Source organism: Protopterus annectens, chromosome 2.part1 (genome assembly GCF_019279795.1).
Source record: "Protopterus annectens isolate FY-2018-M chromosome 2.part1, PAN1.0, whole genome shotgun sequence".
In the NCBI taxonomy this organism is placed as follows: Eukaryota; Metazoa; Chordata; order Ceratodontiformes; family Protopteridae; genus Protopterus; species Protopterus annectens.
This window is the reverse complement of record NC_056729.1, coordinates 477118089-477142604: the sequence shown is the minus strand read 5'-3', so window position 1 is coordinate 477142604 and position 24516 is coordinate 477118089. Positions and strand designations below refer to the sequence as shown.

The 24516-nt window shown below is 38.7% G+C and overlaps 1 protein-coding gene across 1 annotated transcript in view; it reads right to left on the bottom strand.

Annotated features, from left to right (window-relative positions):
• INPP4B (inositol polyphosphate-4-phosphatase type II B) overlaps positions 1-22447 on the bottom strand; it is a 4727932-nt gene extending 4705485 nt beyond the window's left edge. The window contains exon 1 of the mRNA XM_044062266.1: positions 22382-22447. The gene's annotated coding sequence lies outside the window, so the exon portion shown is untranslated. The remainder of the gene's footprint in view (positions 1-22381) is intronic.
• Positions 22448-24516: the final 2069 nt, after the last annotated feature.

Below are 24516 nucleotides of genomic sequence, written 5' to 3'. Positions count from 1 at the left end.
AGTAAACTCAAATATCACTTTAGGCAAAAAGACAGAGTAGTTTTCACAGATACCCTTTCTCTGTGAAAAATGACATACAGCTGACTCAATATAAGAGCCCGGAACTCAGATACTCTTCTTGCAGAGGTCAGAGCAATCAATAAAAGTATTTTACATATTAAGAACCTCACTTTATCCAGATTAGCTGGATTAAATGGTGCAAGTGCTAGTTTCTCTAACACAAAGTTAAGATCCCAATAAGGGGCCACTCTTTTTTTCTTGGAGGCCTCTTAAGTAAACCCATTTCAAAAATCTTTTGACATGAGAAAGCACTGAACGAGAAGAACCCATGGGCAGACATGCTGACATGGCCAATATACAAACCTTAATGGAGGAGTAAGAAAATAACTCACACAAATATTGTAACACCAGATAATATGTATTTATTTATTATTTTAGTTTACATTTGTTGACCGGGATAGTCTGATTGGATACATGTCCATTTCAGCAGCGGTCTGGGGAGAAAAGCTCCAAGGAAAACAATTAAGATTACAAGGTAAACAATTAAGATTACAGATACAGTATATACAGTGGTTACATGCTTAACAAGTTGTACAAATTCCAACGTTTAGAGATAATACTGGCGGTAGGACCAGTTTAAGAAATACAACTAAGCTAAATTACAATGTTTAACTCTTACTAGAGTAGAGTGTCAGGTTTGGTACATTGACATAGCCAGTTTAGTGTCAAATATTGTTTGAGTCTTACTTAAATTAAATTGTCTCAGGGTGGTAAGTAAAGTAATATCAGCTGGGAGTGAATTTTAGGATCTACCTGCAGAGTTGGCAAAGAGGGAGTCACTGGCTGAGTTATTAGTTTTGATAGATTGAACTAGCAGTCTGTTATAAGATCGAAGAGGCCTGGGATTGTTATAGGGGGTGATAATGTTTTTAACTGCAGGAGTATTATCTGGATTGTAAAGGATTTTATAAGCCATAATCAGTTGATTATACTGGATCAAGCTGGGCAGTTCTAGCCATCCAAGCTGGTTTAGATTGATGCAGTGGTGTGTCCTATAAGGCAGACCAGTGACAAATCTGGCAATGTGGTTGTAGCAAATGGAGAGTTTATTAAGAACAGACTTGTTTAGAATAGACAGTAAAGGGGATGCGTACAGGAGAGTTGAAAGTAGGTGAGAGTGAGCTATGGCAATTATAGCAGGTGGGGTTAAGCAGGCTTCTATCCTGTAAAGTGATCCTAATTTTTTATTGATGGTTTTGATTGTTTGATTAACATGCAGGTCTAATTTAAGATTATATATGATAACATCCAGTAGAGGTGTCTGGTGAGATTATAGTGTTGTTATTAGATTTTATAGTAAAGGTAAATGACTTAAGAGTTGGTGAGAAAAATAACTGTTTTGTTTTTTTGGGATTTAGGATCACACGATGACTAGAAAGCCAGTTTTCTATTATGTTGAAGGTGTTCTGGGTAGCTGTCCATAGTACTGTCTGAGATGTGGCCGAGCAGATCAGGGTGGAGTTGTCAGCATATTGGATGCAGCTGAGTTTTGGGATAACAGTGTAAAGATCATTGATGAAAATGGTGAACAGAGGGGCCCTAGTATAGAACCATGGGGTACGCCAAGGGAGTTGGGTAGGAGGTTAGATAGTTTGTTTTGTCAAATGACAGCCTGCTGTCTGCCACTCAGATAAGATTGGAATCATTGAAGGGCTTTCGTATCTAGACAGAATGTTTTCAGGGTGTGGATTAGAAGTTGGTGATCAACCATATCAAATGCCTTGGAGAGATCCAAGAAGAGAGCAGAGGATATTCTATTATGGTTGCAATTATGGTTTATGGTGTTGGAGAAGGCTAGGAGGGCTGAAGTAGTGATGTGGTGAGGTCTGAAGCCGTGCTGGGAATCTGCTATAAGGTTATTCTGAATAAGGTGGTGCAGCAGTTGTCTATGAATACATTTTTCCATAATCTTTGCAAGTGGAGATAATATAGCTATTGGCCTATAATTAGATAGCTCAGTAGAGCTACCTCCTTTGTGAAGTGGGATTACATAGGATATTTTCGAGATGGTGGGGATTTTGGCTTCTACTATTGTTCGATTGATTAGTTTTGAGATGGGGTAGGCAATGGCATCAGCTGCTTTTTGTAAATACTCAGCAGGGAGTAGATCAGCAGAGAGTGCAGTTGGTTTTAATTTTATGATCAAGGTACAGATAAGTGAAGTGGCAAATGGTTGGAATCTGAATGAGAGTTGGTTACTAGGGGTGGTGTCCTCAGGGCCAGGGGAGCTTGGAGGTAGTTGGCTAGCTAGGGCTTGGATTGTCTCAGTGAAGAATCAGTTAAAACTGTCTGAGACTTCCTCAGGTGGTTTATCAATGGTTGCTGGGTCAGGGTGGAAGTTTGTCCAGGGTATAATAGTTTATTTATACCTGCCTAGAACTTTTGAGGGTTGTTTTGATTTATTTGCTGTATTATAGTAGTAGTTTTTTTTTGTCTTGTAAAATGGATTTTTAGTCTCATTCCTTGATTGCCTATATTTAATATGATCTTGGGGGTCTTTTGTGGTACACCATAATGCCCATGCTTTGTTTCTAAGGGTGATTTTTAGTTTGGACTCTTTGGAAAGCCATGGTGCAGTTTTTGCCTTTGTTCTTATTGAGTGAACAGGTGTGTGAGAGTCAAGGATCTCAATGAATTTGTTGTTGAATTATACAACTGCTTCCTCTAAGGGGAGGTGTTTTAGAATTAACCATTTACGAGTTTAGTTCCTGTTGGAATTTGGCAGGGTTAAAGTTCTTTTTGTTTCTTACCATTCTAAGTATGGGTTGATGGGGGTAAATGGCTTTATGCTTAATTATACAGGTGAGAACGTGATCACTTAAGTCATCAGGGAGGGCTCCAGAGGTGAACAGTTGGGGGTGACTATTGATAAGTATCCAATCTAGTAAGCTTTCTTTATGGTTAGGTTTACCTATCCTGGTAGGGGTGGTTATGATTTGTGTAAATGCATGCAGGTTAACATGGGTGGTTGGGGATTCTGAGGAACAGGTGCTCCAGTCTATGTTAAAATCTCAGAGTAGTATGGTTTCTTGGGGGTAGTTACATGACAGCCAGTGAAGGGTATCTTCGAGTGTAGATATATTATTTCCTGGGGGAATGTACACACAGATGATACTGATACATTTATTTTTATTAAGTTGCAATTTGGTGGCAAGAATCTCTGAGTTATTAATTTGAGGTGGTTGTATAACTTCACTGGTGACATTTAACACAGATTTATAGAGAACAGCTACCCCACCCCCCTTCCTGGAAGCACGATCTAGCCTGAGTATGTTATACCCAGGTGGTAACACTTCATTACCTGTGGTGTTAGGTTTTAATCAGGTTTTGGATAAACAGAGTATCTCAGGGGAGTGGACAGCCAGGAGTGCATGCAGTTCATGTACTTTGTTGTTTATACTTCTAATGCTGAAGTGACAGGCCAGGAGAGAGTTAGATGGCCTATTAATTGTAGGTTTATTATTTGGATTGCAAGTAGAGGGGGGTAACTTTATCTGGAGAGGATGGGCCAGGGTTTGGGTGGATATCACCACCAAGTGTGAGATTAGGTTTAAACCCACAGATAAATTTCAGCAATTTATTTATAAGTTTATTGTAGTGTTTAGATCTGGAGCTGATGTGTCTGGGATTGGTATGTTGATAGAGTGAGCAGGTTGTGGGGCTGGGCACAGTACTGTGTGATTGGTAAAAGGTGCAAGGACTTACAGCTGGGGTGATAGTGTGGCCTTTTGAGTACTGAAATCCAGTGAGAAACTGGTTTTCATACAAGGCAAGGAGGTATGGGGCAAGCAAAAGGGGTAGGAAAGAGGCGTATATCATTGTGTGTGATGGAGCGTGTGAGTTAAAGGGACTGTATTACTTGAGTGGTACAACAGCAGATGATAAAGTGGTAGAATTAGAGGTGGTGGAGTAGATGTGGGAGAAATTATGACAGGTGTAAGCTGATAGGTTCTAGTAAAAGGGGTTGTGGCTTTATGACTATAAATCTAGTGGTACTGGGGGTGGGTGAGAATTGGGGGTAGGGTGGGGCACGGAGCGAGCCCGAGCACAGTGAGGGCAAGCAGAGTGGGGGTTATCCAGAGTACAAGGTTTCTTAAGGCTTCCTAAAGCCATAAGGTAAGTATATAGGGGGTCAAAGCTCTTTATTTCAATAGCTGTAGCTTAGCTGTAGCTTAGTATAATTTTTTGGGTGGTTGCTGTAGTGTAATATAATTTTCAGTGTATTAAGGTTAGAAATACTGAATTAGAGGGCAGGGGTTAGACTAGTATTTACTTAGTATTAGGAGTAAACCAATTATCCAGAGTACAAGCTTTCATAAGGCTTCCTAAAGCCGTAAGATAAGTATATAGGGGGTCAAATATCTTTATTTCAATATCTGTAGCTTAGCTGTAGTTTATTATAATTATTTGGGTGGTTGCTGTAGTATAATATAATTTTCAGGGTATTAAGGTTAGAAACCTGAATTAGAGGGCAGGGGGCAGACTTGTATTTACTTAGTAACTACTCCACTGTCTTTTAAGCAAGCAGGTATAATACAGAGTAAGCTAATTCAGTGATAAGGCGCAGAGCTTGTTATATAACTAATTCTATTATGCAATGCTTTAACATTCAATCTACTGACTACTCCACTGTCTTTTAAGCAAACAGGTTATACGGGTCTAGGACTGATGTGAGAATGGCCGTTTTACCAAATCCTAAATGGCTGGGCATACTTCTGCGAAAGTACTTTTCACCGAAGAAACACTTTCGCGGAGGTATGCCTGCAGGTAGAGGGAGCTGTGGGGGAGTGACTGTTGCGAAGATCATACTACGGTGAGGATAAGGAAACTTTTTCCTTTTCCCCACTGTAGTGCGATCACGGAGTGAGAATATTAAAGTAGGGGGGGTGGGGGCACAGACACCCACATGGGGGGTGCAGGGGGCTTGCCCCCCTGCATAAATGCTTTTTTATTGTTTTTTCTTTTTTTTTTTTAATGCACTTTAGCGAAAGTGCCTTTTCAGTAAAAGCATTTTCGTTAAAGTGTGTTCAGTGAAGTTGGATTCGGACTGTTGAAGTTTCGTTCAACAGTCCTAGATCCGGTTATACACAGAGTAAGCAAACTCAGTGATAAGGTGCAGTACTTGTTATTTAACTAATTCTAGTAGGCTATAGATCAGTTTAAGTATATAAGGCATAGCACAGTGAAAGCAGTTCTGAACACATAAGTTAACTGTTGTTTAACAAAAATAGGTACTAACAGGGAACCAATGCAATAACATTGCCCAGCTAAAGGCATATCATCCTGTTAGCCAAAAGTAGCTTGGTACAGAGCCATAAAATCTAAAAAAAATACTCAGCTTAAGCAAACAACATACCATGTGGGAAAGAAGGCTGCCGACTGAGTCTAGTAGCACCGGACATTTGAAAATGGCGATTCCAGTAGATAGATATGAAACCTTTTATACGTAGCTATGCAGGGGAAGAGCTACGGCTTATCCAGAGTACAAGGTTTCTTAAGGGTTCCTAAAGCCATAAGGTAAGTATTTAGGGGGGTCAAAGCTCTTTATTTCAATAGCTGTAGCTTAGCTGTAGTTTAGTATAATTTTTTTGAATGGTTGCTGTAGTGTAATATAATTTCCAGGGTATTAAGGTTAGAAACACTGAATTAGAGAACAGGGGGTAGACTAGTATTTACTTAGTATTAGGAGTAAGCCAACTGTTATGGGGAACAAACTATAGGTGCTTTAGACCCAGAACAGCAAATTACAATTTAAAGTTGATTAAAAGTTGATTAAGGTAATAACATTTAACCTCCGTAGTTTGTAGTGGGCTGGTTTCAGTATAATATTGTCAGGCAGTGGTTTTGCAGGGTAGCATCCTTTCAGGCTTTTATTTGATTTATTTTATAACTTGGCCTGTACGGTTGCTGGTTATGTTGTTATTGACACCAACTAGAAAACCTTTTCCATTTGCTAATATATGATTTTCTAGTACCATGCTTTCTTGCCTCTGTTAGTACCTGCTGCACATCCTCAGTAAACAACTGCCTAAAGGATAATAAGACCGTATCATCCAGGCAGTCAACTGAAGTTGATTGTGGCTGGGGTGTATCAAACACCCCTGATCTTGTGTGAGCAGATCCATTTGTGAGGAAGCTTATGGTAATTGCCCCTGGCCATTTCCAAAAGAAAGGAGAATCACTGTTGCCTGGGCCTGAAATGGAGACACCACAATGAATCTTCTGAAGTACTCTGGATATCAGTCATAAGGTTGAAAAAACAAATGGGAACATTCCTGTGAAAGTAAAAGAAAATAGATTTGAATCTGACTTCCAGGCCTTCCTGACTGGAGTTCTGCAGCAGAATCTTGCCAGCTGATTATTTGGAGAGGAGACAAATGGGTCTACTAGAGGAACTCCACAGAGATGGATCAAATCTTGGAAGACCCCCCTGATCCAGTTTGCATATGTGAGGGTCTGCCCTATCCTGTTTAGTTTGTCTGCCAAACAATATTGCTGTGATGGAATGAATGATGCCTGTAGGGTGAGATTGTGCTGTAAACCTACATGGCTAGTCTGCAAAGGGGTTACAATCTCCTTCCCTCCCTGCTTGTAGATGTGCCACATGACTGTCGTATTGTTTAAAACACCTTGAAGAGGTCCCAGGGACCAAAGATGATTCAGAGAGTTGAGTGCCTTGACCAAGGTAAGCATCTCTTCCATACTTATGTGCTTACATCTGTCCTAGGTGTCCTACACATCTTGCATTATTATCCCTCCTGAAACTACTACCCAAGCAAAGTCCCAGATATCTGAGATCACTGACTGCTTTGGAACAGGGAGGGATAAAAGGGAATCCAAATTTAAGGATATCTGCTGTCTCCACAAAGTAATTTTTCTAATGAACACCAGCACTGGGAATTGAAAAGACAAGGGATTTTGATAATGGGACCAAAGAGACTTCAGATACCAACTGCAGCTTTCTCATGTGAAGTCTTGCCAGGGTTATCACGAGAAACATATATGCCATAAGACCCAAAATCCTGAGGTATTTCTTCACAGTGAACCAAGTCTGAGTGGAAAACCTTATGTAAGATCAGGTTTCATTTAAATGTATTTTCTTAGACAAAAATACAATATTCTCTTTGCATAAGATTAGAAATGCAGCCAGATTAAAACAGGCCTTCACAGTGAGTATACAGTTTCAGTGAATGCACTTTCAATCAGTGAAAATAACCTTCAGTCAAGAATACTGATAAAAACAGAAAGTGCAGTACATTTGAGTACAAAACACATTTTGTTTGTATGGAACAAGGCTTGGGAACCAAGGTTAAAGAAGCATGTAGACATTTACAGGGTTTTGGTATTATTAGGAAATACTTCAGACACAGTTATTTTAGTTCATTTGGACTGACATGCAGAAAGTAATTGCAGTACATACACTCGAGTATGAGTGCAGAAGTGAGGGCAAATCTCCAACATTCCAGAATATTAATAATATTATTCAGGAGGATCAGAACACGAAAACAGAAGCTACGGACATAATCATCAGAATATGAGTGCAGAAACTAGGGACATAATTATCAGCACTGTTATTGGAGACAGCACATTTCTGAGTAAAGAATTTATGGACAGTGTGAGTGCAGAAACTGCAGACATTAAGATTTGATTTGGATATAATTGACATCTATCTTTGCTGTAGATAATAAAACATCATTACCAAACTACAGTGTGTGTAGACCTCCTTCTGAAAGTTTCAAGAAGATATGGCCCATAAAGGAGATACTGGGACCTGTTCAGTACAAGTTTGGGTAATTAACAGCTATAAACATTCCTTCCAGTCTCATTCCATTTTCTTCCACTTATTTCCAGCTCATTCCAGTATTCTACAGTCCTATAAATTCTTACACCTTAGAAATAGATATAAATCTATGTTTTCCTGTGGAAGAAAAGATTTTTGAACTGGGGTGTCCAGCTGACACCCCAGGAACACAATAATGTGTGAAAGTGTCAAAAATGACTTTTGAATGTTCTCTTGAAATCCCAGCTTGTGAAAGAGATCTCACACCCAAGTGAGAAATTCTTCACACTTTGTGAAGGACTCTGCAAAGATAAGCAAATAATGTAAATATAGAAAAAAGAAAATGGATACCTTGTAGCCTGCAGTGAGCTATAACTGGAACGAGCCACTCAGTGAACAGTCTTGGTGAGTGGATAGTCCAAAAGGTAAAGCAGGAAACTGATAAAGTGATCCAGACACACAAACCTTAAACGCATGAAGTTTGGATTGGATGACAAGCAAAGAAATGATAAGCATCTTTTAAATGTGGAGCTATCAGGAAATTTGAAAGAGGAAGAAGTAACAGATTGTGAATTGAAATCATTTCAGAAGTTAGGCACTATCACAAATGGGTCTATATTAAATCATCGAACGCTTAGAAAAGCGAACAATGATTTATCGACCCCATGTAAGCAAAAGCTTACAAACTCGAATGCTTAGAATAGTGATTTTTTTTTCCAAGGGAAAAAAATCGCTGTTCCAAAAAAAAAAAAGAAAACACCCACACCCCCCCCCCCTACTTAAATATACCAACTCCGAGATCGCATTACAGTGATGAAAACGGCAAAGTAACGGACGTGGCCAAGCGATTTCTTTCTTAGGGAAAGAATCTGCTTATATGCCACTTCGTCATTTTGCCTTTTCATCTTTTCAAGTTTGACCAAGATGCATTCGAAAGAATGCATCTTCAGTCATCTAATAAGAACCCTCACAAACAGGTCCAAGAAGAAAGATCCAGAACTGGTCTCTAAGCATCTTCTTTCTTTGGCACTAAAAACATCACTGAACAAAAACCTTTCCCAAACTGGGAAGAAGGGACTGGTTCTATCACTTTCTAGAACCACATGTAATGAAGGATAAGAAGAAATAAAAGATTCTGGTCTGCAGGATGAGAAGTAACCCCCTAGCAAGCAGGAATATCCTCTCACTGCCATCTACAACCTTGATGAATGATCTTCAGAACCCATTTGTCTGAAACTATCTGTTGCCAAGAGAAAAGTGGAGATTCAGACTTTCTGTAAGGGAAAGGGACTGCCATGGTGGAAGGAGGGAACAAAATCCCTTAAATAGTCAAACTAACTAGTTTGTTTGTCTTAGGATGGGGGGGGGGGGTTGGCCCTGAATTATTTTTGGAACAACCTTGTCATTATGCCAAAATTGGATGAAAGGTTAGATAATTCCTTAGACAATTTGAAAATGGAGGGCAGAAAAATATTAGAGATTCCCTGATTTAACTTACCCCTTTCATCACACTCGTTGATCACCACTGCACCCAAGAAACCAAAAGGTGAATCTCTTTCCAAAATAGAAAATACAATCTCTTTATTCGCATCCTCTTGGGAGGTTCTCAGAATGCAGCCAAGCAAACTTCCTCAAAATAGTACCAGAGGCCATAGCCCTAGAAGAATTTTCAACTGAGTTATAGACAAATGAGTCACAGAAAGCAGTGACTACTACAACAATATAAAATTAATAATGTAAAGCAGACGTTTCTCCAAGGGAAGAAAATGTAGAGCAGACAAGTCTCAGTCAGAATAAACATTAACAGGTGAGGCTGACAGTTCAAAATTCTGAAAATCAAAGTTGCAGAAGCATGCACTATTTTTTTCGCACCTATCAATAATCTTGCCATCCTTATCAGAAAGAGTAGGATAGGAATTCACTAACTGTTTAGCAGGAGTTGGAATACCTAAAGATATAGCTGCTGGGTCAGGTTTGGGAAAAGTATATCAAACTTAAAAAGACTGAGGAACTTTATACATTCTATATGTCTTTTTATTAGCAGCAGTCTGGCTATCAGGAAAAATACAGGCAGAGACACACACATCCTCCAAAGGTGACAGACCTGGAGGAATTGGTGAAGGTTCAGGAAAGTTCTTCTACAACAGCTCATAAAATTTTCTGAAGGACTGAGAAACCTCAGTCTACTTCCATTGAAAACATTGACACATTTTGGAAAAAGTCTCAAAGAGAGAGGAACACCAAAGGGAGAATCAGAAAATTAGTTCTCCTCTGAGTTTGAATCAGAAAACTGATGAAAACACCTGCATCTATACCTCCTTCATATTCATGTCCAGATTCAGAATCTTGGATCTCTTCAGGAAAAGAGGTATCCTTCTTTCTTTTACCAAAAAGTAATAAATAAGAAGGATCAAAATCCTGAATAAAATCTAGTAAACCACTCCTGTCTAAAGAAATTTGAGGAATACATGTTTAGTTTTCTGTTTATTTTTGACGTTAAAGATGGGGCCAACAGTGTTATAACAGGGAAGCCTTCCCTGTTCCCTCTTCCAAGACTAACATAAGTGGCTCTCCCTTGGCCACTGATGGGACCCCAACAGCAGCAAAGGACATGGCTAACTCCCGGTCCCCAGTGGCTGTAGGTGCCACACCAGTGGGAGCAGGGTAAATGATGAGTTGTCTGAGGAACAAGCTATGGCCACAGCAGAGTCACCCACCTGTGGAGGCAAAGGCTGCTTTCTTAACTTTTTTTTTTTTGTGGCCAGAAGATGGATTGACCATAGGACTGACAGTTTGTTCCATTGTCAAGCTGCAAATGGATCCTCTTTCCTAGGGAAAACAAGCAGCAAAAGCCGATAAAAAATAACGTCTTTAAAAGTCTCTTTTTTCACACAAAAACACAGCAAAAAGCACTTTAAAACACTTTGACAGCTCCCAAAAAGATAAAAGTTCTCCACAGAAAAGTAAATATGTATTCATCATCATCATCATCATCATCATCATCATCAACAATAACCCCCTTTTTCCCATTTTCTACATGGAGTCTGGGTTTTGTGTTAACTGTTACCATCTCTCTATGCAATGCCACTCTCCCTACCTTCTTTGAGAGTCATGCCTGACTGTCACAGGTCTTTTCTCACACGATCCATTCACTTTTTTGCTGGATGCCCTCTTTTCTTCTTCTTGCCTGTTCCAAATCTTCTTCACCAGATTATCTGTTGCTTTTTTGGACATGTGCCCGAACCACCGTAATCTGTTTTCTTTGACCATTTCTGAAACTGAAGCTACTTTAGCTTCTCTGATGTCCTTCTTTCTTTGTCTGTCCCACAGGGTACATCCTACCACCCATCTCAGGCACATCATCTCCATTACCTCAAGTTTCCTCAATGGTTCTGTCTTTACTGCCCAGGTTTCTGAACCATACAGTAGTACTGGTCACACCACTGTTTTGTACACATTCATTTTCAGCTTCTTTGGCACTCTTCTGTCAAACACTACCTCTGACACTGTGCCATTTGGCTGCAGCCCATCTGATTCTAGCTTTGACCTCCTCATTCAGACTTCCTTTTCCGTCAACCACCTTTCCCAGACACTTGAAGCTGATAACCTGTTCCACTATTTTCCTTTCTATCTCAGTTCCTGGCTTCATCTGATTTTCTCCCATTTGCTACCATTACAACTGTCTTATCTGTACTCAGGCCATTATAACTGTTTTATCTGTACTTAGTTTCATCCCATGTGCCCTAAGTTTTACATTCCATTCCTCTAGCCTTTGCTGAAGTTCTTGCTCAGTTTGCCTGTAATGCCACATTGCCTGCATACAGCAAATTTGTTGATCTGTCCACTCCAACCTGTTTGCTATGTAATCCATCACTAGTATGAACAGCAGTGGGCTCAAAGCTGAACCTTGATGCACAACTATTCCCACTGGGAACCCCTCAGAGTCACTGGGTCCTTCTACATAGCCTGCACAACTTCTATTAATGTGTCTGGTACTTCAAACCACTGCAGAACTACCCAAATCAGCTTTCTTGGGATGTTGTCATATGCTTTCTCCAAGTATAAGAATGCACAATTGGACTCTTTTCTCATCTCTAGCTTCTTCTCATCTATCTCTGTCACTGCAAACCTTGCATTGTTTCCTGTAATCCTGATTTGAATCCAAACTGCTTATCTTCCATCTTACTTTCTATTACTCTGCATATCTGCTTACCAATTACTCTCTCTCCATGATGTTTATGCAATGTGACAGGAGTTTGATACATCTGTAGTGCAAACTGAACCAGGAACCACACATGAACAATACCAAATGTACACACCTGAGCAGGTGAAGGAAGTGGCCAAGACATAATGTAAATCCATATTTATTGAAAAACGGTAAATAAGAACACCAGATTAAGCACTTTCATCAGACTATAACATAGACTTCTTCCGAATCAACCATTATAACATTCTGACAAAATGCAAATACCCTCCATGAAAAACATGTGACTAATCCCACCAATCAAATGGATGCATGTTTAAAACCCTCTTGAAACGATCTTGTAGCCATGACAACCAAATACAATACACACACTTATTACACGTACAAATTTAAACTTTAAAAATAGTATAATGAAACAATTCCCTAAACCAAATAAGAGCTTAATCTTAATGAACTTGCCAAGGAAATGTGTTCATTCAGCCCAGGAAGTACCATAGCATTGAGTTTAAGTTGCCAAATAACTTCCCGCTGCTCAATCAAATCACACCCGGGTCCACCCCTAATATTTTGCACAACAGAATCTATCCCAAAGAAAGCAAATATATGATCAGGTTGTGTAAATACAGTGAGTTCTTCATGTTAATCTTCCAGATGTCCAGGTTATGTTCATACAGCCTGTCTCTGAACCTACACCGGGTTTTCCACACATAAAAGCCCTTACAATTTTGGCACAAGGCAAGATAAATCATTCATATCGAGTTAAAGCCACATTTAAAAGTGCCATTCCTTTTGCTTGACCTAGAAACTGTGGGGCAATAAACAATTTCTAAATCATTTTTGATGGATTTTCTTTTTCTATACACAGCGCTAGGCTTACTTCCCAGGATGTCACCCATACCATCAACATAGGAAAACATTTCAGCAATTTTTAACAAGGACATCTAGCTTGGTGTCATAATCAAAGGTGTGTGTAGTAATAAAAAAATGTCTAAGCTCACCATCCTTCTTTTCACTGTTGCTAGCTAATTGATATGCTTGGGGAAACCTAAGCAAGGTTGTATAGAGCCATATCTTCTTTTACTAATAACTTCATTTTTTAATTTGGCCACTAGGGCTTTTGGATAGGCATGTGAATAAACCATTTGTACTAGCTTTTGTCCCTCACAAAAAAACTTCTCATCTTCTGAGATCATTCAGGCAAGTCTTACATACTGGCCCTCAATAACTCCTCTTTTTTAATGTTCAAGATGGCAACTATCATAGTGAAGCAAACTATTATAGTAAGTGGGTTTCCTGTATTATTACTAACTAATCTGCGCTTGTCCAAATCCTTACTAACTGACACATATAAATAATGGATAGTGCCTTTGCTAAATGTGTGAATAAACCTCAGAAAAGAAGTAGAATTGCTTAAATAGGCCATAAAATTATCAATTTCTAATTCAGATTTGTCCCATACAATAAAAATATTGTCCAAATATTGGACGCATAGTCTCCAGGGGGGGTTAAATATATTGAATATATATTTCTTCTCCCATTCTATTGTTATGATATTAGCAAACAAGGGGGCACATGAGGCCCCCATCGCTACCTCCTTCTTTTGCTGAAAACATTGGCCTTCCATATTGACAAAATTGTTAATACCAACTCCATAAAGGTGTCAAGAATGTTGATTTCGTCATTGCTAAATTTAGTATCTTCCACCAAAAAATCATGGAACCATTCTAAACCCGTAGAGTGCGGTATGATATTAAACAGATTCACCACATCAATAGTCAAAAAAGTTAATTCAACAGAAAACCCAACTTCAATCAATTTTAACAAGAAATCCCACGTCACGACACAGGTGGGAAAAGGCACTCACACATGGTTTTAATTTAACATCTATATATTTGGCTAAGGGGTGTACTTTGGACATATTAACATTAACTATAGGTCTCAGCGGCAGTTTAATGACACGTTTATGAATCTTCTGGTTTCCAAAGATTGATGGTATCAATGGATATTTAACATACAAAAACAAAAAAGTCATGGGCTATTTGGCCTTCATCAAGCACATCCTGAAGAAAAAAAAAATCTATCTTCTTATAAGTAATAGTAATAAAGTTCACAGAAGTTTCTTCATAAAAATTATCATTATATAAAAATTCAAACATTTTGTAACTATAGTCCAATTTACAAAAAATGACCACACTACCTCCTTTATCTGGCTTCACAACCCTCACATTCCTGTCTCTATTCAAAAGATTTAATAAGAAACTTTCCGCCCTGGATAAACTATGTTCCACATTTCTGTGTTTGTCCTGAATAAGCTTTTTAAAATCATACTCACATAGTTTTTCAAATACAATTAAAGGTAAAGGGGAGGCTAAAGGTACTACTTCTGCGTAAAAGGTTAACTTTGTAATTATCATTTGCCTCATTAAAAATAATCTTGAAGTTTGGCTTCCTTAAAAAATAATGTTACAGTAAGTAAATTAAAATATTCTCAGTTTTAGTATAACTTGTAGGAACAAAAGTCTGACCTTTACAAAATAGGTCAGCATATTCAAGATCATACAAATTAGAGGTATAATTAAATATTTTAAAGTCATCTTTTGTGTTAGACATGACACTAGGGTCAGGGTCATCAGATATGGAAATCATCTCATCTAAACATAAAGAACAATTCAATTCCTTCTCCAGTTGCGATTTGTTCTCTCTCTGTTCCTCCGTTGCCAATGGTTCAGTTCTGCCCTGTGATGGTTGGAGTCCTGTTGCTGGTTCCTCTGGTTTCTCAACTTCTCGGATCTCCTTAAAGGGGCTTCCTGCAAAGGGGGAAATTCTTCATCTGTAAAACCAATTGGTTCAGATGAAACAGCAGGTTCTTTCTTCTGATTATGGCGAACACTTCCTGAGTTTAATGGCTTGGGATAGGCACGACCATCCTGATATTCAATCCTATTCCTTTCCATTTCTTCTCTTTATGTTTTTTAGTGTCCAAGATATTTTTGTCAATACTGGTAAAAATCTTGTTATATTGTGAATAGTTGTGTTCAAACAACGAGTCATTTGTAATCAATTGGTCTAGTTTAAAAGTTTCGTTAACAAGGCTGTTAATGGTTCTCTCACTGTGTTTTATTAAGAGTTCTATTAACTCACAGCCTTGCTGGTCAAAAAGTGCTAGCAAATCATGGTGTAATTGTGAAATAGCAATTAATCGGGTTGGGAACTTCCAGCTCTGCAGTCCTTTAGGAGCCCTCTTAACTTTTATACATTCAAGAAGGTAAACATTTGCAACTTATGACATTTTAAGAGCGTCTTCCCCAATCTGTCCATAGACTGCTGTAACTACATCATTGGATAAGTAGCCATTAAACTCAACTGGTTTGTTAAGCCAGGTTTGTAAACTACACCTTTCCCCAGTGATTCAGAGGCAAATGTTTGTAACCTAAATTCTGGTTACCAATGGGAACAGATATCTGGTCATCATTAATTCGCTGCCCCAAAGGTAGAAAACACATAGGTGTATTGTTAAAATCCATATCATGTTGTGACCGTACCGTGAAACTGGCCATTTGTTGAGATAATTGCTGCATGAATTGTGTCAGCAACCTAATGCTGGCTTTGATACCTTCAGGATTAAATACTGGGCATCCTCCATTCCTTCCATCAGGCTCAAGCATATCAATTAACAACAATGAAAAGAAGGATAGTGAGTTTAGATGTTCTTTTATTACTACATACACCACTGATCATGACGCCATCCTAGATGTCCTTGTTAAAAATTGGAGAATGTTTTCCTGTTTTGATGGATTTGGACAAAGATTAGTTAGTAATAGACACAGGAAACCCACTTACTATAATAGTTTGCTTCACTATGATAGTTGCCATCTTGAGCATCAAAAAAGAGGAATTATTGAGGGCCAGTAAGTAAGACTTGCCTGAATGAGCTCAGAAGATTAACAATTTTTTGTGAAGGACAAAAGCTAGCACAAATATTTTATTCATGGGGCTATACAAAAGCCCTAGTTGCCAAATTACAAAATGAAGTTATTAGTAAAAGAAGAAATGATTCTGTACAACCTTTGCTTAGGTTTCCCCAGGCGTATCGATTAGCTAGCAACAGTGAAAAGAAGGATGGTGAGTTTAGATGTTCTTTTATTGTTACATACAGCACTGATCATGACACCATCCTAGATGTCCTTGTTAAAAATTGGAGAATTTTTTTCCTGTTTTGATGGTATGAGTGGCATCCTGACAGTAAGTCTAGGATTGTGTATAGAAAATGAAAATCCATCAAAATTTATTTAGAAATTGCTAACTGCCCCATAGTTTCTACGTCGAGCAAAAGGAACGGCACTTTTAAATGTGTTTTTTGCATTCAGTAAATGTGTCTTAGAGGGTGATACGGTTAGAGTTAATAATGTCATGGTGTATCCAATGTTTCATTGTACCTGTATCAGGAAGAAAAACATGAAGAACTCATTGTACAAACATATTGTTATATATCTTGATCATGCATTTGCTTTCTTTGGGATAGATTCTGTTGTGCAAAATATTAGGGATGGACCCTGGTGTGATATGATTGAGTGGTGGGAAGTTATTTGGCATCTTAAACTCAATTCTATGGTATTTCCTGGGCTGAATGAACATATTTCCTTAGCAAGTTTATTAATATAAAACTCTTATTTGGTTTAGGGACTTGTTTCTTTATACTGTTTTTAAATTTTAAATTTCTATGCATTTTAAGTGTGTGTATATTGTATTTGGTTGTCATGGCTGCAAGATCGTTTCAAGAGGGTTTTAAACATGCATGCATTTGATGGGTGGGTTTGATCACGTTTTTCATGAAGGGATATTTAAATTTTGTAGAACGTTATAATGGTTGAGTCTGAAGAAGTCTATGTTATAGTCTGATGAAAGTGCTTAATCTGGTGTTCTTACTAATCCTTTTTCCAGTAAATACATATTTACATTACGTCTTGGCTGCTTCCTTCACCTACTCAGTTGCATACAATTGGTATACCTCTGTACTGCCCACAGATTTGACTGTTCCTTTTGTTCTTGAACTCTGGCACTAGTATGTTTATTCTTCAGTCATCTGTGATATGCTTTTCTGTCCACACTGATATTAGTACCCTTGGGAGCCATTTCTCCCCCATGTCACCCAGCATCTTTACCATATCTGCTGTGACCTCATCTGAGCCTGCTGCTTTCTCCTGACTTCATTTTCCTTAATGTTGTTCTTACTTCTTCTATAGTGGTCTCCTCCTCTTTTTTCATTGTAGGCTGTATCTAGGGTACTACAGCTTCTGTGGAATTTTCTTTATTCAGAAGCTGCTGGAAATACTTCTTCCATCTGCCTTTGATGTCCTGTAGACTGGTGAGTAGTTTGTTGCTGGCATCCCTTACGAAGGGTGTCTGACTACCTTCTTTATCTTTCTGTCTTTGCCTTGCAATCTGATATTGTTTCTTTGTGCCTCCTACTGAGTCACTTTCTAGAAGCTGTTCTGTTCTTTGCTATTACCATTCCTTTCATAGATTCTTTGTTAGCCAACCAGTATTCCTTCCTAGCCTGGTCTGTCTTTTCTATCTCCCACTTCTTCCTGCATTCCTTATTTTTTTTGATGACTTCCTGGACTTCTGCATTCCACCACCAGCTCTTCTTATGTACCTTATTTCCATACCTGGCTCAGCCGCATACCTGTTCTCACAGATGCTGCTTTGAGGTGCTCCCATTCTTCTTCAACTCCTCCTACTTCCTCTTGTTCTTGAGGTACTAGAGCACTGAATAATTCCTTGAACTGTTGTGCTTTCTCATCAGTCAACTTCTAGGTCTTCAGCCTGGTTTCTGTTTAACTTAAAGCCTTCTCCAACTACTACTTGCAGCAGATTGTGGCAACCAGAGGATTATGCTGTGGGCTGACTGTTTCACTTGGGATGACTTTGCAATCTCCGATTATACCCCACTGCCCTTTCCTTACTAGGAGGAAGTCTACCTGAGTTGGATGTTGGTCACTCTTGTATATGATAGTGTGACTGTTTCTCTTTCTGAACTATGTGTTGGCTACTATCAAATTGTTTGCCAGACAGAAGTCTAGAATGGCCTCTCTTTCTTTATTTCTGTTGCTCCACCCATGTGTCCCCAGTTCTGTCTGTCCCAATATGTGCATTCAAGCCACCCATTATTAACACCAATTCATGTTGTCCTGATTTATCTGCAGGAACTGCAGTTGTCCTGCAACTGCTGTCAGAATGTACTCTCTTCCTTATTATCAGAATCATGCTGTGGGGCATAGGCTGTGATGATTATGAATACTGCCTTATCATTAAGCTGGAGTCTGATTGCTCTGAGTCTGTCACTAATTCTGTTGACATCCCTCACTGTCTTCTGAATCCTCTACCTCACCACAATTCCCACACCATTTCTAGCCTGTCCTCCTGAGTAGTAGACTCTGGATCCCAAGCCAAGTTGCTTTGCTGCACTGCCCTTCCATCTTATTTCCTAGATACATAGGATGCCCAGCCTCCTCCTTATTATCATGTCATCGACTTCCAAGCTCCTTCCTGTCAGTGAATCAACTTGAGTGTAGCAATTTTTAGTTAATGTTTGGCAGGCTGAAATACTTAAAACAACTTTTAAATTGACAGGAAAAAAGAAAAAGTGTTCTCGTTTAAAAGTACAATACACTTTTGTGACAGTCCATTAAAACATAAACTCCTAGCTTTAAAATAACTTTCCTGAAGAGGAATATATTAATAATACACAAAAATAATTGATTGAAAGATTTTTCCCAAAAGGGAACTTATCTGCCCAGCAAAGGAATTGCACAAGTTGACCAGTGATTCTCAAAAGCATTGGAGGAGCTTTCTCCTCGGCGAATGGAAAGCTCTGAAGGGCTTGACAGCCAACTTGTCTTTTAGTCAGTTCAGCTTGAGTTGCCTAACAGTCTGGGTGCATGGAAGGTACCCTGAAATTTTGGAACCTGGCCCAGCTGTTATATCATTGGCAGGATATAATCCATATAGCTAAGATTATTGCAGCAGTGATCAAAATGATGAACATCTAAATAAACAGGAACGTTATATATATAAAACAATCAAATGAAGGGGTATAATCTTCGGGTTTTAAAAAATCACTTTCAACTTTAATATGAGGAATATTGCAGAAAATAAAATCAGTTGTAAAATAAAGAGACTTTCAAAGATAACCACTTTCTAATGGGGTATAAGTAATTGCTATTGCTCAAATTTTTGTTTTGTTTATCTTTAACTAAACCCTTAATAAACTTAATATCCCTGTTGCTAGGTGAGTCAATTAGATTAGTACAACTTCTCATCTTGTAATTTATACTCTGCCCAATCCAAAAGTCTCCAAGTATAATTAAACAATAATGGCAATAGCAGACTCCCTTGCACCCTTGCCTTGTTCCTCTAGACATTCTTAAAGGCAATGACATGCCCGCATGTATTTTAACTCTAGCCCACGGCTTATCATACGTTGCCTTCAAAACCTTCACTCATTCTCCCATTTATGCAATGCCAGGAGCACATCATTAGATAGCACCATTTGACTCTGACAAAGGCTTTCTCAATGGCAAGGCTCACTAAAAGATGCTTCTCTTACTGTGATCTTCTCAACAGCAAGGCCATGTTCAAAATATTATCAAAAGTATGTCTACCCAGCAACAAATCCATATGATCTCAATCAATCAAGTTCATTATGAGTTTAGTTACCCTCTTCTCTTTGCCAATACTTCCATAAACAGCCTATAGTCATGAATTAAAGCAGATATTTTATATGACAAAGGAAAACTAGTTCTTCCCTTCCTCAGGAAGCACTGAATCTACAGCTTCACTCTGTGTGTCTCGTATTTGCTTAGACTCCATCACTGTATTAAATATCAGTACTAAATCAGGCCTCACTTCTCCTCATTGCAAACTCCAAAATTGAATTTCCAAACCATTGTTACATGAGGTTTTTCCTGAGTCTGTTTCTTGGTCACTCTTCTGATGTAACTGACTATGTCAGACTACCTGCTTCCACCCTTAAGCCTTGGTAGCTCTACATTTTCCAACAAAGCTTCTTATTTTCAGTTCACCCTCACCACTTAGTTTTTATTTACTTTCTTGATTTTTTGCTTTTCAGCTAAGTGAACATATCCTAGGATCCTTTTCAGCCAAGACCAGGGAGCCTATGTACACATTTTTGCACCATGTTACCACATGCTACATTATGGCATTAATAAGCTATAGTGCTAAGCGTATGTCTTTTCAAAGTGATCCTTTTCAGAATGAGAACTACAATAGTTTGAGGTATCACTGTTTAAGAGCTTATACAGAATTACAGAGATATAACTAAAATAATATACAGACATCTAAAGAGTAACAGTGAAGTGATTTCATCATTTTCCCATGGAACAACATCTTCCAGTGAGAGACAATTAATAACTGTCTTCTGCTGCAGACTGCAGTATTTGCTGTGCAGTTTGAGGATCATGCAATCTTTTGTAATATTACCTAAAATATTCGGCTATCAATACCAAACTCCCTACAGTGTCCCTCCAGCCTAATTTGAACCATGAGTGCTTACTGATAATCCAGTGAGTTATGAAATTATTTATGTCTTAAAGACTGCTGAACGAACTCATTAGATGCTCATGAGAGCTCTTCAATTCTCATTTTGTCCTGCCTTCTCCCACTGTGACAGAATCATTACCTTTCCACAGCCTGTCTTGTAGCTTTCCCAGTTTCTCTTCCAGCAGTGGAATCTTTCCCTTACTGTTCCTTATCATCTGAGCCATGTGAGAACAATCCTCCTTTTCAACATCACAGCAAATGCTAAGATTCATTTGTCAGTGTTTCCATATTTTATATAGAATGTACAGTGCCTGGTTAGTTATTGTCCCTGTCTTTGCACTGCTATCCTGAGACATTTCATTTCCCTCATTGTATATAGTTTTTCTTAACAGAGAAGAGAATGCTTCATGGATCTTTCTAGCCTTGGCAGTACTCTCTCTCCTATTCCTGTCTTGTTGAGATGACCGTGTTTTACTATGTGCACAAATCTTCACCTTGTACTACTTGCTTATGTCATGCTAACATCAGTGTCTCATGTATGCTTAACTAAGTTAAAAGGCGTATCTTGAGTTGAAGTGCAGATTTCACTAACAAATGTGCTGAGGTCTCTCCTCTCCTAGCAGACAGAAGGGTTCTGTTCTGTGAAGAACTCTTGTGAACACTCCCTCAGATTCCTAAAGATTTAGGGTAGCATTGTGGGGATCTTCCGCCATCCTGCAATGCTAACCCCAAATCTAGTTTTCTGGTACACACCATGACAGCACATCTCACTGAAGGTGAGGTGTACATAAAAAGAATTCAGAAATATTCTTTGCTAGTGTTACTGAATCCTATTGTCTATTTAAGGTGCTCTCTCAGTCTGTATGAGATGGATGTCTGTCCACAACACTATGAAGCTCTGCAGATGTAAACTATTCAGGCATTCACTAAGATGCAGTTCAGAAGCTCTTCTCATGAGCTGGCTCTGTGTATTTTTAAAGATTTTTTTTTAACTGTTGCATGCTACTGGTGCATTGCACTTGGCTGTGGCTGAAAATACTCCTTGTCCTAACGCACCCACACGGTAATCAAATGACAGATTGACAGATAAATAGATAGACAGATGTCAGCAATATTATGTATAAACAGATGGAGTTCTTTTTCACTACAAGGATTTTGAAGCCTTTCTGCAAGCAATGTTAGAATTTGGGTAATACAAAAACAGTGAAAAAAAGTTTTCCAGTTCATTTGTTGAAGTATGGTATGTTTATAATCATCAAGAAAAAAGGCTGTATTTTAGATGGGGATATTACAATGGTGTAATGTGTTTTTTTCCTCTTTAATTTGTTCAATATAATCCCAATTTTAGGAACATGTCATTGCCTGTGTAAAACGCCCAAGTAATTTCAGTCAAGATCTCATGGGTTCTATAGGTACCATTAAAATCAGTTATAATTCACACCATACTGCCAGTAACATCTTGAACAATTACTTGCTATATAAAATGATACAGTTACTGTATTCTTGTCTCTTCGATGTCCATCTTTATCTGTTTTGTACATACAATAGTAACAGAGGGCACACAGTCCATTCATAATACCCACTCCTATGACAATAGGAAGGTTATATTTCAAAGCCGCCATCCTCAACCCTCACCATTTTCAACAAAAGCCATCAGAATGATCTGTTAAAGAAGAGCTGGAGGGGGTAACTCCTTTGATACATTTTAACCACTAATAATGATATACAAAAAAGCCTTTATACATACAAGAAATTAGCATATTTTAATTACTCACTGAGGGTTAATGCAGTATTTGTTTTATTCTTGTATTCCACAAGGTAGTAGCGTTCCAGAATTATTACTTCATCAACCTCAATAGTCTGCAGAAAAGAAAAAAAGAAGCAAAACGTATATGTCAATTATTATACATAATTTCCATACAAAGATTCATCAGCAGCCTATTGCACTGAGTGGGCTTCCTCCAGTTCTAGCAAATGAACTTGTATACCTAGTTAAATCTGGAAAATAGCAGGCCCCAGATAGCTGGAGTGAAGCTGGGCCTTAAATTACCATTCATTATGTTCTGTTGCTGTTTGTGGTACTCCATCAGACTTCAATGTGCAACATCTTTCTCACAGAAAACATTATGATGCAAAACAATTTATTGTCTTTTATTTCTTTCTTTCTAAGTACAGCTGCAGTCATCATTAACCAAGTCTTCCCTTTATGTCCTAATTGAAATCTGGCCCTAAGCCAAAACACTGCTCATTAGAAAGCATTAAACCTAACCTCTTTAACTGATTAGTGTTTGTTCAACATGCTAATTTCTACTCTGGAAGATTGGCAAATCAGTACTTAGAAAAGGAACAGTCTGTTCAAAACATTTATGCACTGTAAATGCAATTTTATTATAATGTGCATGACAGAGTTTGACAGGGTACACTGAGCAATGATGCATACATCACTGAAGGACAAACTCAGCTTTAATGATGTACCGTTAGTACTACCCACAGGAAATCATGAATATTGTAATAACTGTCATACATGCCTTTTAAATCTGTTTCTTTTTATTCAACATCACCACAATTGCAATGATCAAAGGAAAGGCTTGGCTGGAGGAAAAAAAAAACAAAGTGTATGATTGAAAGTTAATCTACAAAAGCTAGGTCTTAGTTGTTGTTCCAGTTGCCATTTGTACTACGTTCTCAATTCTTGAGAAAAGATAACCTTCATGAGTTTGCTGAGAACAACATATCAATCTGCACTTCCAGTTTTGTGCTGCTAATTTCTATGCATACCATTTTTCCACATCTGCAGAAAGGACAGTGTAGAGTGACAGGGAGGAATACAAGCAATCATTTTAGTTTCGTAGAAAAGATGCCTGAGGGCAGACCCTTACCATCCATGTCTTTTTGTTTATATGACCATACCTGTCTTACATGCATACAAACCTAGGCAGCATGATGTTTCAGGGGTCAAGATGGGTACCAGAGCAGCTCACAGAATAAGATCTCTGTTTCAAACATCCTGGGACTGTGTTTCATTCAGGATGTCTGGTGACTACCTATGGGGAATTCATATACTTCAATTTGCTACCAAACTCACGTTAGTTGATGGCTTGTGTGTATGTGCCTGCATGTATGTGTGTGCATGTTTGTGTCTGTGTATGTGCGTGTGTGTGTGTGCGTGCGTGCATGTGTCCACATATGTGCATGTGTGTGTGTGTTTATGCGCGCACGCATGTGTGTGTGTAGTGTGCACCACCTTTCAGCAGCACTCCACTGTGCACACCAGCTATAGCTTTAAATATACACCCTGTGCAGCAGCTGCTCTCCACTGGCAATTTTCTATTGAAGAACTGCTGACCAAATCTACTGTCTGAGAGTACGGTGCAGGGTGAAGGCATTTGACTGTTCTGTCTACTTTTGGCTAAAATCTAGCTCCTGAACTGACCATAACCTTTACTCGCTGGTGGCACAGGCAGATGCCTATAACTGCTGAGTTTCTAAGGAATACTGCTGAAGTTATGAAATTAATTCAGAATGCTATTTTAGCACTGCATGGTAGTTTACACAGAAAATATATTTCCACAAAGCTTTTGGTGGCAAACCAGAAGCATGATTGCACTATGTCACTCTGTTTTGTTGCATGGGTTGCAAGAAGCTTGGAAGAGTCGGAATACACTAGAAAGCTAACATCCAGCCATCTCCATGGTACAAAGGGATGAAGCTCTGACTAGGACCCATCTAACCCAGGTTAGATCAGTGGAATAAGCAGCAGAGAAGTATCTCGGGTATGAGAGGAATGATGAGGCAGAATCTGCTCATTTCTCTCCAAGGGTTTGCTCCAATGGATAACCAAGGGTAGTGCTCCAATGGATACATGAGGGTAGTGCTCCAATGGGTACTCAAGGGTAATGCTCCAATGGGT